This window comes from Zingiber officinale, chromosome 1A, assembly GCF_018446385.1.
Source record: "Zingiber officinale cultivar Zhangliang chromosome 1A, Zo_v1.1, whole genome shotgun sequence".
Taxonomy (NCBI): domain Eukaryota; kingdom Viridiplantae; phylum Streptophyta; class Magnoliopsida; order Zingiberales; family Zingiberaceae; genus Zingiber; species Zingiber officinale.
Window position 1 is genome coordinate 150,766,030 of NC_055987.1, and position 16,293 is coordinate 150,782,322.

The 16,293-nt window shown below is 37.8% G+C and overlaps 1 pseudogene; it reads left to right on the plus strand.

The window, feature by feature from the left end:
- The first annotated feature begins 236 nt into the window (after positions 1–236).
- On the plus strand, positions 237–1,091 carry LOC122005021 (annotated as a pseudogene).
- Positions 1,092–16,293: the final 15,202 nt, after the last annotated feature.

Below are 16,293 nucleotides of genomic sequence, written 5' to 3' on the forward strand. Positions count from 1 at the left end.
TCCCTCTCCTCATACAATCTCTTCACACCATCCTGTCGATCGCATGACAGTAAGGAGTACTGCCGCCTCCGCTGGATCTTCTTCCACGACGGTGTGCTCTCCTCTCATCAAGTTGCTAATCTGGTTCTTGTTCATTTCTTCGATCCATTTGCTTTTCCCCTTTAGACTTCGGATTTTCCATCATTTTTAGCGGTAAAAATCTCAACTTGTTTACATCTTTTTTCCCAGATCCTTAGATGGGAGCTCAACACAGCACGAGGCCGCACAACCTAGCTATTGCAGATGCCGGCGCCGGTGGAGGAGATGGCCACACGCACCTCCTGTGTCTGGCAGAGCTGATATCTTACGAGGAGGCATGCCGCCTAAATCCCGAGATCGAGACCTTCGACTCCACGCTCCAGCAGCGCATCGGTCGCGCCATCTCCACCCTCACCGATGGCGTCTAGGTCCTTTCCCTCTCCCTCGATTCCCTCAGGGAGATCATCGGCTGCCTCCTCGAGATGAACCAGGAGGTGGTCAAGGTCATCCTCGACTGCAAGCGCGATGTGTGGAAGAACACCGAGCTCTTCGACCTCGTCAAGGATTACTTCCATAACAACCTCCAAACTCTCGACTTCTGCACTACCCTCGAAAAGTGCCTCACTAAAGCTCGCGATAACCAGCTCATCCTCCAAGTCGCGCTGCAGCGCTTCGTCGTGGAGGAGGAGAACCACAAAGGTGACAATGCGAGGAACTCTCGAACTCTGACGGAGTTGAGGCGCTTCAAGGCGGCCGGCGATCCCTTCACAGAAGAGTTCTTCAAGGCTTTCCGATCCATCCACCACCAGCAACTCCAGATGCTCGACAAAATGCAGATGAGAAAGAATAATCTTGAAAAGAAGCTCAAATCCATCAAGGTCTGGAGGAAAGTCTCGAGCATCATCTTCGTGGCCACATTTACCACCTTCTTGATCTGCTCGATAGTTGCCGCTGCCATAGCCGCCCCGCCTGTTGCTATAGCTATGGCCGCAGCTGCAACCATTCCGATTGGATCGATGGGGAAGTGGATCGATTCACTGCTCAAGGATTACCAAAATGCTTTGATTAATTAAAAAATATTTAAATGTGCATTATTCATTGATAATTTTTTGTTAACATAGGGATGTCAGGTTTTAGTTGAGATCCAAGTGTTTTTTTTAAAAAAGGCATGAAGGGATGTTCAATCGAACTATCAGATTATTAGAAGCAGACATTGAGCCAGTGTAAATTCATTTGCATGTCTAAATATCATTTTGTTTCTCATTCAACCACCATATTTTATTATCATCTTTTTGATGCCAGATATGTATTTGATGGTCAACCTCCAGAGTTGAAGAAACAAGAACTTGCCAAAAGGTTAGTCTTTACAATTTTGCCAATGTCCCCCTCCTTTTTTTTGTTGCAAGATAATGATAATCTTTAAGCTTATTTTGTTATTTAGATATTCAAAGAGGGAAGATGCAACTAATGATCTGAACACAGCAATTGAGATCATTGCTTGTGCATAACAAGTACCTTTATTGGGACTCTTTAGTGTGCTAGAATTTCTTTTGCTGTCTTAGTTGGTTACATTTGCTGTTTGCAGACTGGTGATATGAGGGAATTGAAAAGCACAGCAAAAGGACTATCAAGGTAATCTTTGATATTGCTATGTTATTGGAAATTACCATGAGGATCTTATCGATTATGATGCAATCAGCATGAAGTTAACATGCTGACTTTCAAATTACTTTCTTGAAGAATTTGATTCTAGTAGCTGACTGTAGAGTTTTTTCATAGGTAACCAAGCTACATAATGAAGATTGTAAACATGATACAGTTTTGCTTTCTGTCATTTCCTAAAGCTGCATGCAATTGCTTATAACAAAATGACTGAAAAACTACTGAGGTTGTAGTTCACTTAGTAATTTATGATAACGTTTAATGTACATTTGATGGGGCTTCATTCAGTTCTCAAGACCATTACATCTCACATGAATTTGTGCAGAATAAAAGTACTGGAGAGTTGAGCTTCTTGGCATGTTTTATGAATTTTGCTGGCTCTATAGGTATGTTCTCCCATGTGATTCTTGAAAAGAGATTTAACCATTTAATTCTTTTGTGTCATCTTTCATTTAATTCATGTGGGGCAATTCCTTAGCAACTGTGATTTTGTCAACCTTTTGGAAAATGCATCTTACTGCAAACTAGTGTGTGTGTGAAGATTTAAAGATCAACAAATATTTGTCCAGTCTAGAAAATGATGTTCACTGAGAATCTCATGGACTACCAGATCCTCAACTTCTTGATAGTTCTTGTGCTATTGCTCATGTTCTATTGTGGAACTTTTATACACAGTATACTTTTTCTTTATCTTGCAGTGAGAGTCTTCACCAGCATTCAGGAAAATGCTCTAGTTAGTGGTATCTCACTACTACTTATTATCAATCCTAGTGGCTAGTTGCTTGGATGTAGATGCTCCTTTCGTCTCCTTACCTAAGTAGTCAATCTATCTGGTATACCTGCAATTAACACGATGTCACTCTAATATGGATTAGTTCTATTTTGTGCATAATCTAATTATCATTGGTGACTAGTCACTTAGGTGGAGAAGCTCTCTGTGATGGAATTTGAAGTTTCAAAGGTATATTTATTCTACTTATTGCTAATTGAATTACTGTATTTATTCTCATCCTTATTTTTTAGGTTCTTGAAGAGCTAAGACTCATTATGGATCAGTTCATTGATTTGTGTATTCTCTCTGGATGTGATTATTGCGATAGCATTAAAGGTAAACTTTCTTATGAGATATTGTACATTCAACAAGTTTAACATACAAGGCTAGTACTCTACTGCCTACTGCTTACGAAATTTGATAACTAATGTTCATTCAAATCTCTAGTATGATAATGCTTGTGTAGTTGAATATGGTGTCAGTGCTGCAACTGTTCTATGTCTATGTTACTTGGACTTGATATAGTGTTCAACATGAGTATGATCGCAATCTCTGACATGACTATTTTTACAAATTGTACATGTGTTCAATAGAATTAGTGATTGTTCACTCTTAATGTCACTGTTTGAGTGTCATTATCCAAGTATCTATATCCAACACAGATTGGGGCAGTTTTTTCATGCTTTGGAAATTTCTATTTTTTTTTTATTTTTGGTTAAGGAAAAAAAACTCTGTTTCTGCATTTGATGTTCCATGAAATAAATTATACACATACCTTTGCCCAATACCTCATTCTTGCATTTCTATCATGAGCAGAATTGGCTAACATTTCCTTTATTTATTGCCTCTCTTTGTTCTCATCTTTTGCTTTGATATGTCAATACCTAATATACATCCATGTGTTATCTTGCTGATTGAACATTTTGTAAATTTAGTTATAAGTAAAGTTGTGGTGTCCTTATAATTTTGTTTTAGTTTTGTCTATTAAACTTTACCTCCGGGAAATAAGCTTGTCGTATATTGATTCGGCTGAGTTAGTAGATGGAGTCTGTAGCATGTTGACTGGAATTGTGAGCATGTTTTGTATATAAAGACATTTTTCTAGGAACAAAGCATATATCAAATTCCTTGTCTGTTTTCAACATTTGTCTAGACAAGTTCTTGTCATTTTGTCAATCCTGCCTATAACTCAGCAAGCTCGCATCCTAAATCGATATTTGAATAGCTAATTTATTATGACCTCCTGCAAGCTCCAGGTTTAGATGCATTTTTTGCAGGTTTTGATGATTTCTTATTGCTGCCACGAGTATCTTTTAAGAATGTTCTTGACTGATTATTTATAAACTCAATGGCAAGGTCAATGAAATTCATTGATCGAATATAAACTTATTCTGTGAATTTAAAGCTATGTGCATAAGTTTTCCAATGGAAGTTACCAAGACAACTCTAAGTTGGTTAAATTGCTTGTATTGCATAAGTTTGTATTGAATAAGTTTTTTCTCTTCCGTTTGCAGACATTGAGTCTTGTCCTGGAATTATGGAAATCCTTGTCTTATGTCCAGATATTAGAGCTATGCAAAATATTTATTCTCTGGTTATAGTTCATGCAGTACTTACTACAATTCTCTTTTTTCTTTTATTTTATATTTTTCTTTGATAAGTTTTGTTTAAATTTTCTCTTACAGGTACGTAACTCGAGCAATTCGTGAGGCTTGAGATTTTTGATGCAAGGAGTGAGCTTTGTTAGGTTCTAGTTGCCTTGCTAATGTGTAAAAGTCATATAGAGAATAGTAATGGAAAGCATGTGATTTATGGTTTGATAATACTAAGTTTGATGAGTACAGATAACGGTTAGAAACATTATAAAAAGTACGTAATCACAACAGATTTTTTTTTTGTGAAAAGTAATAAAAGAAAACGGTTTTATCCATTATAAAATATATTAAAATTATATACCACAACGGTTTATAATTGTTGTAAAATTTAAAACCACAACGTTTTAAATTATCTATCATAACGGTTTATATCTGTTGTAAAAAGAGTTTACCACAACGGTTATATCTATTATCGAAATTATCTACCACAACAGTTTTAAAGCATTGTCATATCAGGTAAAAAATTTTTGAGCATATAAACAACAACGGATAAAAACTGTTGTCGAATGTCTACAAAGACAACAGATTCAAAATTGTTCTCATAGAGCAATGTCTTTTACAACACAGTAAGTTATGACGGTTTTTTGACCCTATGATAACGGATAATATCCGTTGTCGTTTGCAATTTTTGTTATAGTGAGTTGACTCATTCTTTGACACAAGTCGAAGGTGGAGAAACCTCACACAGAATGCTAAACGCATAAAATTTTGAAGAACAAAATGGAAAACTCGAATACAGAAAGTATTATACTAAATGAAGAAAACTAGGGCTCTGTTTATAGCCCACTGGTAGAAACTAGCTGTTTACTGACGTGCTATCTCCAGACGCTTTGACCCTCTCTAAGCGCCTCAGCGAAGCAAACTTTATCTCTACGCAATGGCTTTGCAATTGCATCTAAATCTAATTTTTCCATGTCCAAGTGCCTAGACCATGTCTAAGCGCTCAGACTATTGTTGACATTGACCTAAAGGTGATCCACAACAACGACACTACGACGAGGTGCTTGTTAAGAGCCTTGGTGGTCTGGACACCTGGACCATCTTATCTGGGTGCCCGGACCAACTGGTCTGGGCGCTCAGACCAGTCAGCCATGCGCTGACCATCCGACACCTTCTCTAGTTGTTGATTTCTTCTACGATCACTTGGGTGATCCTCAGACCTTCTAGAGTTGAGCTCACTCAAACCTAACTTCAGTATTCTCCTCGAGCAATCTTCCGTTCTTGATTCTCATCTCTCAGAAATGCCACACGCTTTCTTCTCATCTACCAACATACTCTTTTGTAGTACCTTGTCCCTCAGACACACCGAGTCCGTCGACTCCCTTCCCGTACCATCCTTCTTACTAGCTACGTCTTCCGCTCGACTTCTTGTGTTCCTAAGCTCCTATATATACACTTAGACATAAGGATTAAACACAATATTACCTAACTTAATTTGTTGACTACATCAAAACTAACCTGAGATACTTACACATTCATCCTCTTATTTTTGTTGGATCTAACCGATTTCTTTTTCTATTTTACAACTAAAACCATATGGAAGGACTTGCTATGTGACTCCACAAAGCTAGTAGATGAAGTGATGGACTCTCAGGGGGAAGCCGAATTAGAAAGCCATAGACTATTGCCGATCATCCCCTCTGAGGCGGAGACAAGCCGAATCACCGGTAGCCATACAACAACCAATACTAATGAGCTACCACCTCTATGCCCCTTCTTGCTGTTGATAGTCATTCCCTTTGAGTTCGCAACCTTCGCAGAATATCTAATCTACCATCAATATAGAAAGAGACGCCAATCAACCACCTCTTTACCACAAGCCTCCGCCTCGCAAGCATCTTCTGAGTGAGAAGAGAGTTCAACCTCGATGATTCCTGAATTGGCGGTTGGTCAACATGCTCTAGTTTTGTCCGAGCGGATTCCCTCACTCTCTAAACTACTGATCGAAGCATTCCAACACGACCTGTCTCCTTCTTGCTGCCACCTTCAACTGAGTCGACCCTACCCATTTCGACGATATACTCAGCTGCCTTTTCTAAGTCGAAGACTAGATCCAAATCTAGCTTCGAACAGGGTAAACATAGAAGGGTTACGACCACCCTTAGGTTACCTTCTTGTAAATGGATTAGCACTCACCTGAGTTAGTCACTTTCCCCATAACATAAAATAATGATCCAAGGCTCCCTGGCTCAAGCTTGGCTAGATTCCCGAGCCTGAGCGATGTCGAGCTCACCCCAAGAGTTAGTTGATCGGTTTAGCCAAGACATCATTGTGGTAACTTACTTTGCACTTGCACATTCTCCTTTCTTGTATATTTAAATTAACCCTTTTGTTTACTCTAATAGTTTTGGATGGATGACCTGACTCTATACTAAAAATTAACCTAGTTGAGCCATAATCACAAAATTTTGTAGGGCTCGGTTGGGAGAGTGAGTATATCACAAGGTTCGACCGATCAATTATCAATAAAGGTGGCTTAACTAAAGAGAGAGTTGGATAGCTAGTCAGAGCTACTATTGGGGCCAAGCGGGCCCTCACAGTAGAAAAGGATAAAAATCATGAACAGGCTGTCCAACTCGAGAGGCTCCAAAAATAAGTACAAACTTTTGATTCATAGCTCTAGTTGATCAACACTCGGAAGCTTAGGGTCATAGAAGACTTAAATATCAAGAATAAGGAGGCCCGGACCTTGGCCAAGAAACTGGAAGAAGCAGAGGTCACACTCCTTTCCAAATAGACCAATTGAGCAATTGAGCAAGTTGTCAAGGAGCTTTAGCTCGAGGAGAAACAATAGGCTCTTATTTCAAATGACGTCGAGTTGGAGGAGCTTAAGGCTGAACTAGTTATCTATAAGGAGGGGAACCCGGTTGGCTAGAGGCCTTTAGAGTGGAGTATTTGTGCTCAAAGGACTTCAATCAAATGCTCGCCGATCGCAAAGCAAGGCTTATTGCGAAAGGATACACTCAGAAAGAGGGAATCGATTATGAGGAAACTTTTTCGCCAGTAGCCATGCGTAAGTCTATCCGGATACTCTTATCTTTTGCAACTCATATGGATTATGAGGTTTGGCAAATGGATGTCAAGACAGCTTTCCTTAATGGAAGTCTTGAAGAGAACATCCATATGAAGCAACTAGAGGGGTTCATTGAAAAAGGCAAAGAGCATCTAGTGTGCAAGCTAAATCAGTCTATTTATGGACTGAAGCAAGCTTCAAGGTCTTGGAACATCTGATTTAATGAAGTAATCCAGTCATATAGATTTATTCAGTGTCCAGATGAGTCTTGTGTATACAAGAAGTGTGATGGAAACGTGGTGGTATTTCTTGTACTATACGTAGATGACATTTTGTTAGTTGGAAACAATATCAAGGTGTTGTCGGAAGTAAGGATATGGTTTTCCAAACAATTTGATATGAAGGACTTAGGAGAATACACACATATTCTTGGAATTAAAGTAATAAGGGATCGCAAGAAAATAATGTTGTGCTTGTCCCAAGCTTCATATATCGATACAATCCTTGCTCGTTTTAGCATGCAAGACTCCAAGAAAGGCTTTCTACCTTTTAGACATGAAGTAACTTTATCTAAAGAGATTTCTCCAAAAACATCAAAGGAGATAGAGGACATGAAGGCAGTTCCTTATGCTTCGCCTGTCGGAAGCCTAATGTATGCTATGTTGTGCACGAGACCGGATATCTGTTTTACCGTGAGCATGGTTAGCAGATATCAAAGTAACCCTGGACAAGGACATTGGACTGATGTAAAGCATATATTAGAGTATCTGAGAAGGACTAGAAATTATATGCTAGTTTACCAAGCAGATGATTTACTCCCTATGGGTTACACGGATTCTGACTTCCAATCAGATAGGGACAATAGTAAGTCTACATCAGGCTATGTGTTTTTTTAGGAGGTGGAGTCATTACATGAAGGAGTGTTAAGCAGAAATGTATTTCTGACTCAACCATGGAAGCTGAGTATGTGGCAGCCTCTAAGACAGACAAAGAAGTAGTGTGGCTCAGGAACTTCCTAATGGACTTAGATGTGATTCCTGGTTTACCCAAAATCATCACAATTTATTGTGATAATAGCGGTGCAGTAGCAAACTCGAAGGAACCACGATCCCATAAGGCAAGTAAACACATAAAGCGCAAGTACCACCTGATATGAGGCATCATCAAGCGAGCATAAGTTGTTGTCACCAAGATTGCATCAGCGGATAACCTGGCAGATCCTTTCACTAAGGCCCTTCCGGTGAAAGCTTTCGATCGACATGTTGAAGGAATGAGAATCAGATGTATGACAGCTTTTATGACAACATAGTCTTTTAGTATAAGTGGGAGATTGTCAGAGTGTATACTAAAAGCGTAGCCTTTTGTAAACATTTTATTGTGAAATAAAGAATCACATTGGTCAAATGTTTACATTTATATGCTAAGTGTAGTTATTCAATTAATTTATATTGTAGATAACATGGTGTGTGGTGTCACACACAGAAAATCATGTTATCAATTCCTTATAAATTATAAACAGTAGCTCACGACTAAAATGGAAAGGAACAAACCATTGGAATAGTCGTAGTATAATTTGGTATTACTTTATCTTAACTATAAAATTACACTAGTACACTATGAGTGTATTGAGCATGACCATTTAAGATAAGTTCTTTTTATACTGCCTGAATAAAAGAACAAGACCTTTGTTATTATGGAAGTGTATACTCTTAATCTGGATATAATAACAAACACATATATCTAGTATTTATTTCTTTGACTTATCAATGGGTGAGATTTAGTTCGATAAATCAAGAGGCCTGATAAGTTGGGAAATGATATTATTTATAGTGTGTGTTGTTGATTATAAAAGGAAACTGTATCCTAGTAATCTAGGTTGATGATGTCCCCAAGAGGAGCTCATAAGGATTGTCATGTAAACCCTGTAGGTGGACTTAGTCCGATATGATAATGAAGTTGAGTGGTACTACTCTTGGAGCTAGATATTAATTAAGTGAGTTGTCAGTAACTCATATAATTAATGGACATTTTATATCTTAAACACAGGGAGACTAATACACTCATAATAAGAAGGAGCCCAAAATGTAATTTGGGATTGGTGCGGTAGTTCAATAATAATTCTTTAGTGGTATGTGTAAGACCGTTAGATTCGATAGAGGGGGGGGTGAATATCGATTCGAAAATCTCGAGTTAAAACGCAGCGGAAAAGTAAGGAAGTAAAGAAATGAACACGGTTGATTTTTACTTCGTTCGAAGCCTGTGACGACTCCTACTCGAAGGCCCGTACTCCTTGAGTACCTTCGTTGGGCAATTCACTAGCAATTCGGATAATTACAATTTACGTACAAATATTGCTAATGAAAAGAAAGAAAACAAAGCTAACCGACAAACAATGAATTAAAAGGAGAGCCGGAGTGTGTCGTCGGAGCTTTGTGAACGTTGTTGGAGCGCAGAAAGCAGAGTGATTGACCTGTAGTTCTTAGAAGACCGATTGTTGAAGCTCCCTGCTGGGCTTCTTTTATATGCCGCCCGGTGCTCGGATCCTTCCGGCGCCGGAGTGTGACGTAACACTCCCAACCACAGCATGCTCCAAGTGTCAACGTCGTCCGGATAATTTGCCTCCGCGCCTGGATCCTTCCAGCGCCGATTCGGCGCCGAGCCATTCCGCGCTCAACCTCATCGCTCCCTACCCGCAAACAAGCAGTTAGTCCGAGGCAAATAACCCTGCAGACAGCTTGGTTAGCACATTTTACTGATACGCTAAGTAATAAAATTAGCATCAAGAGTATGACTTAGATTCCGCCTTCCGAGACCGAATCTAGTCACGATCTCGACTTAGATATCCAAATGGATCTAAGCCGGATCGACGCCTAATGTCCCTTCCCGGAACGCGCCCTCACAAATACTCCCTCCAAAGGACTTACCTCACTTACCGCCAGACGTCCGGCCGTCGACCCGTCTGGACTTCTCGCCAATTCGGTCAGCCCGTCGACCAGCTGGCTCGCCACTATCCGGTCAGCCCGTCGACCTAGCTGGACTTCTCGCCAAGCGTCCGGTCAGCCCGTCGACCCGCTTGGACTTCTCGCCAGCTATCCGGTCAGTCCGTCGACCTAGCTGGACTTTTCCTGCACACTTGATCAAAGTGTCAGACAACAACACAACTAACTTAACCTATTTGTCATTTATCAAAACCTGGGTTAGACCGTTAGTGCTACCCGCACCAACAGTATGAATTATTATTGATGAAATTAAGTTGGGTGTTTGGGGCGAACACGGGAAGCTTAATTTCATCGGGAGATCAAAACCAATTCCTCCTCTCGGTCCCTATCGTAGCCTCTTATTTATAAATTGTTATACCCACCTATACCCACCTTCTTACCCAACCTTAGGTGGTCGGCTAAGCCAAGCTTGGAGTCCAAGCTTGGGTCGGCCAAAGCCAAAGGGTTGAGCCATTGTGGTGGCCGGCCAATGCTTGAAGCTCAAGCTAGGTGGGCCGACCACAAGAAAATAAAAGGATTTTATTTTTTTAAAATCTTTTCTTATGTGGATATCATGGCTTTAAAAGAGAGTTTAAAATTTAAATCTTTCCTTTTATACCTTTCTACAAAAGATTAAGTGAAAGGTTTGATATCTTTCCTTATTTGTAGTTAAAAGGAAGATTTTAATTTTTGATAAAACTTTACTTTTTGTAACCATCTTAATGATTTAAAAGAGAGTTTTAAAATTAAATCTTTCCTATTATAGTTTCTACAAAAGATTAAGAAAAGATTTGATATCTTTCCTTATTTGTAGATTGAGAGGAAGATTTTAATTTTATAGATAACTTTCCTTTTTGAAAATCATCCACATGTTTTAATAGAGAGATTTTAATTTATAAAATTTCCTTTTATAACCAACCATGATGGGAAAATTAATATAGAAAATTTTATTTTAAAAATTTCTGGAAACAAACAAGGAAGTTTTAATTTTGTGTTTAAAACTTGCCTTATTTGGAGCATGTGATGTGGTCCGCCATAGCATGGGTTAAAAGGAATTTTTAATTAAATTTTCCTTATTAACCTAATGGAAAGGAATATAAGGAGATTTTAATTATAATTAAATTTCCTTATTTGCCAAGACCAAGTAATATAAAAGAGAGGGTAGAAGTGCCTCACCTCAAAACACATATTCTATTATTCCTCTCTCTTTTCTTCCTTGGTGTGGCCGGCCCTATTCTCTTCTCCTTTCTTCTTCTTGTGGCCGAACCTCAACATCTCTTGGAGCTCTTGTGGTGGTCGGATTTTGCTTGGAGAAGGAGAGAAAGGAGGCTTTGCTCTTGCATCCCTTGGAGCTTGAAGGTTGGTGGTCGAAACATAGAAGAAGGAAGTTGTCTTGGTGGTTCTCATCTTGGTAGATCGTTGCCCACACAACGTCCGAGATAAAAAGAGGAATACGATAGAAGATCAAGAGGTTGTTGCGTACAAAGAAAGGTATAACTAGTAATTATTTTCCACATCATACTAGTTTTCTTTGTATAATTTTTGAAATACCAAACACAAAAGACATATGATTCTAGGTTTCGAATTTGTGATTCGAGTTTGTGTTTTTTTTTTTTTTCAAATTTATGATTCGATTGTTCCTTCTGGTTAAACCTAGGGTTATATAAGGGAATTAAATATTAAATTTCATTAAGAGGTTTTGTCGAGGCAGTGGTGGATGTTCCCATACCCAAGAAAGTCAAGTGCCTCGCCATGTTTGACCTGGGAACCAATTTTTGAAATTAATATTTAATTGAATTTGTAACATGGGTGGATTTGGATCAATAATGTTAAGCATCGTTTGAGATCCAAGTCTAAACCTAAAAGAATAGATAAGTTAAACTGGAATTAATAATGTTAAGTTCTGTTTGCGATACAAGTTTAATTTCTAAAGAACATAATAGGTTGTTAGGAAAGGTTTGACACTTGTACAAAATTTTTGTACAGTGGAACCGGTACGATTTTCTGATTAGCAACCAACATATACTCAACAAAAATATTCATATACAACATGTTAACTGAATACACCAGACATCCCTATGATACAAACTCTACATGTGTATATGCTACAGAGTTCAGATAACAAGAGTAGAGACTGTATCGAATTAAATTGGATTACATCAAAGATCAAGCAGAAGTGACAAGCAGGAAAGTAGCAAACTTATAGATTTAAGGTAAAGCAACCTAAACATCCAAATATAGTCATGCTTTAAGTTCAAAGAACTAGATAAGAAGCAAGAAAGAAATACCTGCCTCAATATATCCCGTATCTAACAGAACCACCCACATCATGCGGCTCGTCACCGATCAAGATCCTGTATCATATAATGTATCAAATTATATACATATACTATGATGTATGAATCGTGCACTAAAAGAATTTGTTAGAGTGTATACTAAAAGCCTAACTTTTTGTAAACATATATTTTTAAATAAAGAATCACATTGGTCAAATGTCTACATTTATATGCTAAGTGTAGTTGTTCAATTAATTTATATTGTAGATAACATGGTGTGTGATGCCACACATAGAAGATCATATTATCAATTCCTTATAAATTATAAACAGTAGCTCATGACTAAGATGGAAAGGAACAAACCATTGGAATAGTCGTAGTGTAATTTGGTATTAGTTTATTTTAACTATAAAATTATACTAGTACACTCAGAGTGTATTGAGCTGGACCATTTAAGGTAAGTTCTTTTTATATTGATTGAATAAAAGAATAAGACCTTTGTTATTATGGAAGTGTATGCTCTTAATCCTGATATAATAACAAGCACATATATCTAGTATTTATTTCTTTGACTTATCAATGGGTGAGATTTAGTTCGATAAATCAAGAGGCCCGATAAGTTGGAAAATGATATTATTTATACTGTGTTGTTGATTATAGAAGGAAATTGTGTCCTAGTAATCTAGGTTGATGATGTCCCCAAGAGGAGCTCATAAGGATTGTCATGTAAACCCTGCAGGTTGACTTAGTCTGACATGACGATAAGGTTGAGTGATACTATTCTTGGAGCTAGATATTAATTAAGTGAGTTGTCAGTAACTCATTTAATTAGTGGACATTCTATATCTTAAACACAGGGAGACTAACACACTCATGATAAGAAGGAGCCCAAAATGTAATTTGGGATTGGTGCGGTAGTTCAATAATAATTCTTTAGTGGTATGAATTATTATTGATGAAATTAAGTTGGATGTTCGGGGCGAACACGGGAAGCTTAATTTCATCGGGAGACCAAAACCAATTCCTCCTCTCGATCCCTATCGCAGCCTCTTATATATAGAGAATTATATCCACCAAATACCCACTTCCTATCCACCCTTAGGTGGTCGGCCAAGCAAGCTTGGAACCCAAGCTTGGGTCGGCCAAGCCAAAGGCTTGAGCCAAGTAGGGTGGCCGACCATAGCTTGGAGCCCAAGCTTGGTGTGGCCGGCCATATAAAATAAAAAGGATTTTATTTTTAAAATATTTTCTTATGTGGATACCATGGTTTTAAAAGAGAGTTAAAAATTTAAATCTTTCTTTTTATAGCTTTCTACAAAAGATTAAGTGAAAGGTTTGATATCTTTCCTTATTTGTAGTTAAAAAGAAGTATTTAATTTTTGATAAAACTTTCTTTTTTGTAACCATCTTCATGATTTAAAAGAGAGTTTTAAAATTAAATATTTCCTATTATAGTTTCTACAAAAGATTTGATATCTTTCCTTATTTGTAGATTGAGATGAAGATTTTAATTTTAAAGAAAACTTTCCTTTTTGGAAATCATCCACATGTTTTAATAAGAGAGATTTTAATTTATAAAATTTCCTATTATAACCAACCATGAAGGGAAAATTAATAGAGAAATTTTTATTCTAAAAATTCTAGAAACAAATAAGGAAGTTTTAATTTTTGTGTTTAAAACTTGTCTTATTTAGAGCAATTGATGTGGCCGGCCATGATAAAGGATTAAAGGAAATTTTAATTAAATTTTCCTTTCATTGGCAAAGAGAATAAAGAAGTTTTTATTAAAACTTTCCTTATTTGCCAAGACCAAGGAATATAAAAGAGAGGGTAGAGGTGCCTCACCTAATAGCACAACTCTTCTATTCCTCTCTCTTTTCTTTCTTGGTGGTGGCCGACCCTATCATCTCTTCCTCTCTTCTTCTAGTGGCCGAACCTATCATCCTCTTGGAGCTTGTTTTGGTGGCCAGATTTTCTTGGTGAAGAAGGAGAGAAAGAAGGCTTTATTTCCTAGTTTTCCTTGGAGCTTGGTTGGTGGCCGAGACTTGCTATCTCTTGGAGAAGGTTGCTTGGCCGAAACTTGGAAGAAGGAATAAGGAGGCTTGGTGGATTCTCATCTCGGTAGATCGTTGCCCACACAACGTCTGAGATAAGAAGAGGAATATGATAGAAGATCAAGAGGTTGTTGCTTACAAAGAAAGGTATAACTAGTAATTGTTTTCCACATCATACTAGTTTTCTTTGTATGAATTCCAAACATAAGAGGCTAGTGATTGTAGGTTTCGAATTTGTGATTCGAGTTTGTATTCTTTTCTTTTCTTTTTCGATCTTGTGATTCGATTGTTCTTATTGGTTAAACCTAGGGTTACTATAAGGAGATTGAATATTGAATTTCTTTAAAAGGCTTTGTCAAGGAAGTGGTGGATGATCCCATAACCAAGAAGGCTTAGTGCCTCACCATGTTTAACTTGAAAGCTAATTTTAGAAATAAATATTTAATCAACTTTATAACATGGGTGGACTTGGATTAATAATGTTAAGCATCGTTTGCGATCCAAGTCTAAACCTCTAAGAACAGATAAGTTAAATTTGGAATCAATAATGTTAAGTTCAGCTTGTGATTCCTAATTTAATTTCTAAAGAACACAATAGGTTGTTAGAAATGGTTCAGGACTTGTACAAAATTTTTGTACAGGGGAACTGGTACGATATTCCGAGTATCAACCAACAGAATTAGCTATCCTTAACATTTTAGCTAACCCTAAATAATGCCCCCTTCTATTGATTAAATTGAAACCATTACTCCTTTCACGATTGCTTACAATGGAAGCACCCTAACATTCCATAATCAATTAGATATCTAGTATCAATATGGGTTAAATCCATACGTCCATTTACTACTAATAAATTTAGCAAGAACAAAACCCTACAACCCATTAGAAAACCTATTTTAGCAACATACTGTTGGTTGCTACTCGGAAAACCTAATGGTTCCACTGTACAAAAATTTTGTACAAAGATCTGAACTTTTTCCTAGCTACCATGTGTTCTTTTAAATTAAACTTGGATCGCCTGCGGAACTTAACACGTTTGATCCAAAGTTTAATTTATTTGTTCTTTTAGGTTTAGACTTGGATCTCCTGCGGAACTTAACACGTTCGATCCAAATCACCTAGGTTATTAATTCCATTAAATATTAATTTCCAAAATTGACTTCCAGGACTGCATGGCGAGGCACATGACCTTCTTGGATATGGGAACAACCACCACCGCCTAGACAAAGCCTTTTAAGGAAAGCTAATATTTAATTTCCTTAAATAACTTTAGGTCAACCAAAAAGAACAATCAAATCACAAAGAAAAGAAAAATAAAAGAACACAACATCGAAAACTAATTCGAAATACTAGAATTATATGCCTCTTGTATTTGGTATTTTTACAAAGAAATAAAACTAGTATGATGCGGAAATTAAATACTAGTATACCTTTTCTTTTGCAAACAAAAACCTCTAGGTCTTCTACCGTATTCCTCTTCTAACCTCAGACATTGTGTGGGCAACGATCTTCCGAGATGAGAAACCACCAAAGCATCTTCTTCTCCTCCTTGCAAGGTTCGGCCACAACAAGAGCACCTCCAAGGATGAAGAGAAACCACCACCAATGCTCCAAGGGATGCAAGCTTTCTCTCCTTCTTCTCCAAGCTAGAATCCGGCCACCACTTGATCTCCAAGAGAGAAGAGAGTTTCGGCCACAAGGATGGAGAGAAGAGAAAGGGAAGAGCCGGCCACACCAAAGAATAAAAGAGGGAGAAAATAATAGAGGTTGTTCACCTTGAAGGCACCCAAAACCCCCTCTTTTATAATCCTTTAGCCTTGGCAAATAAGGAAAATTTAATAAAAACTTCCTTAACTCTATTGCCA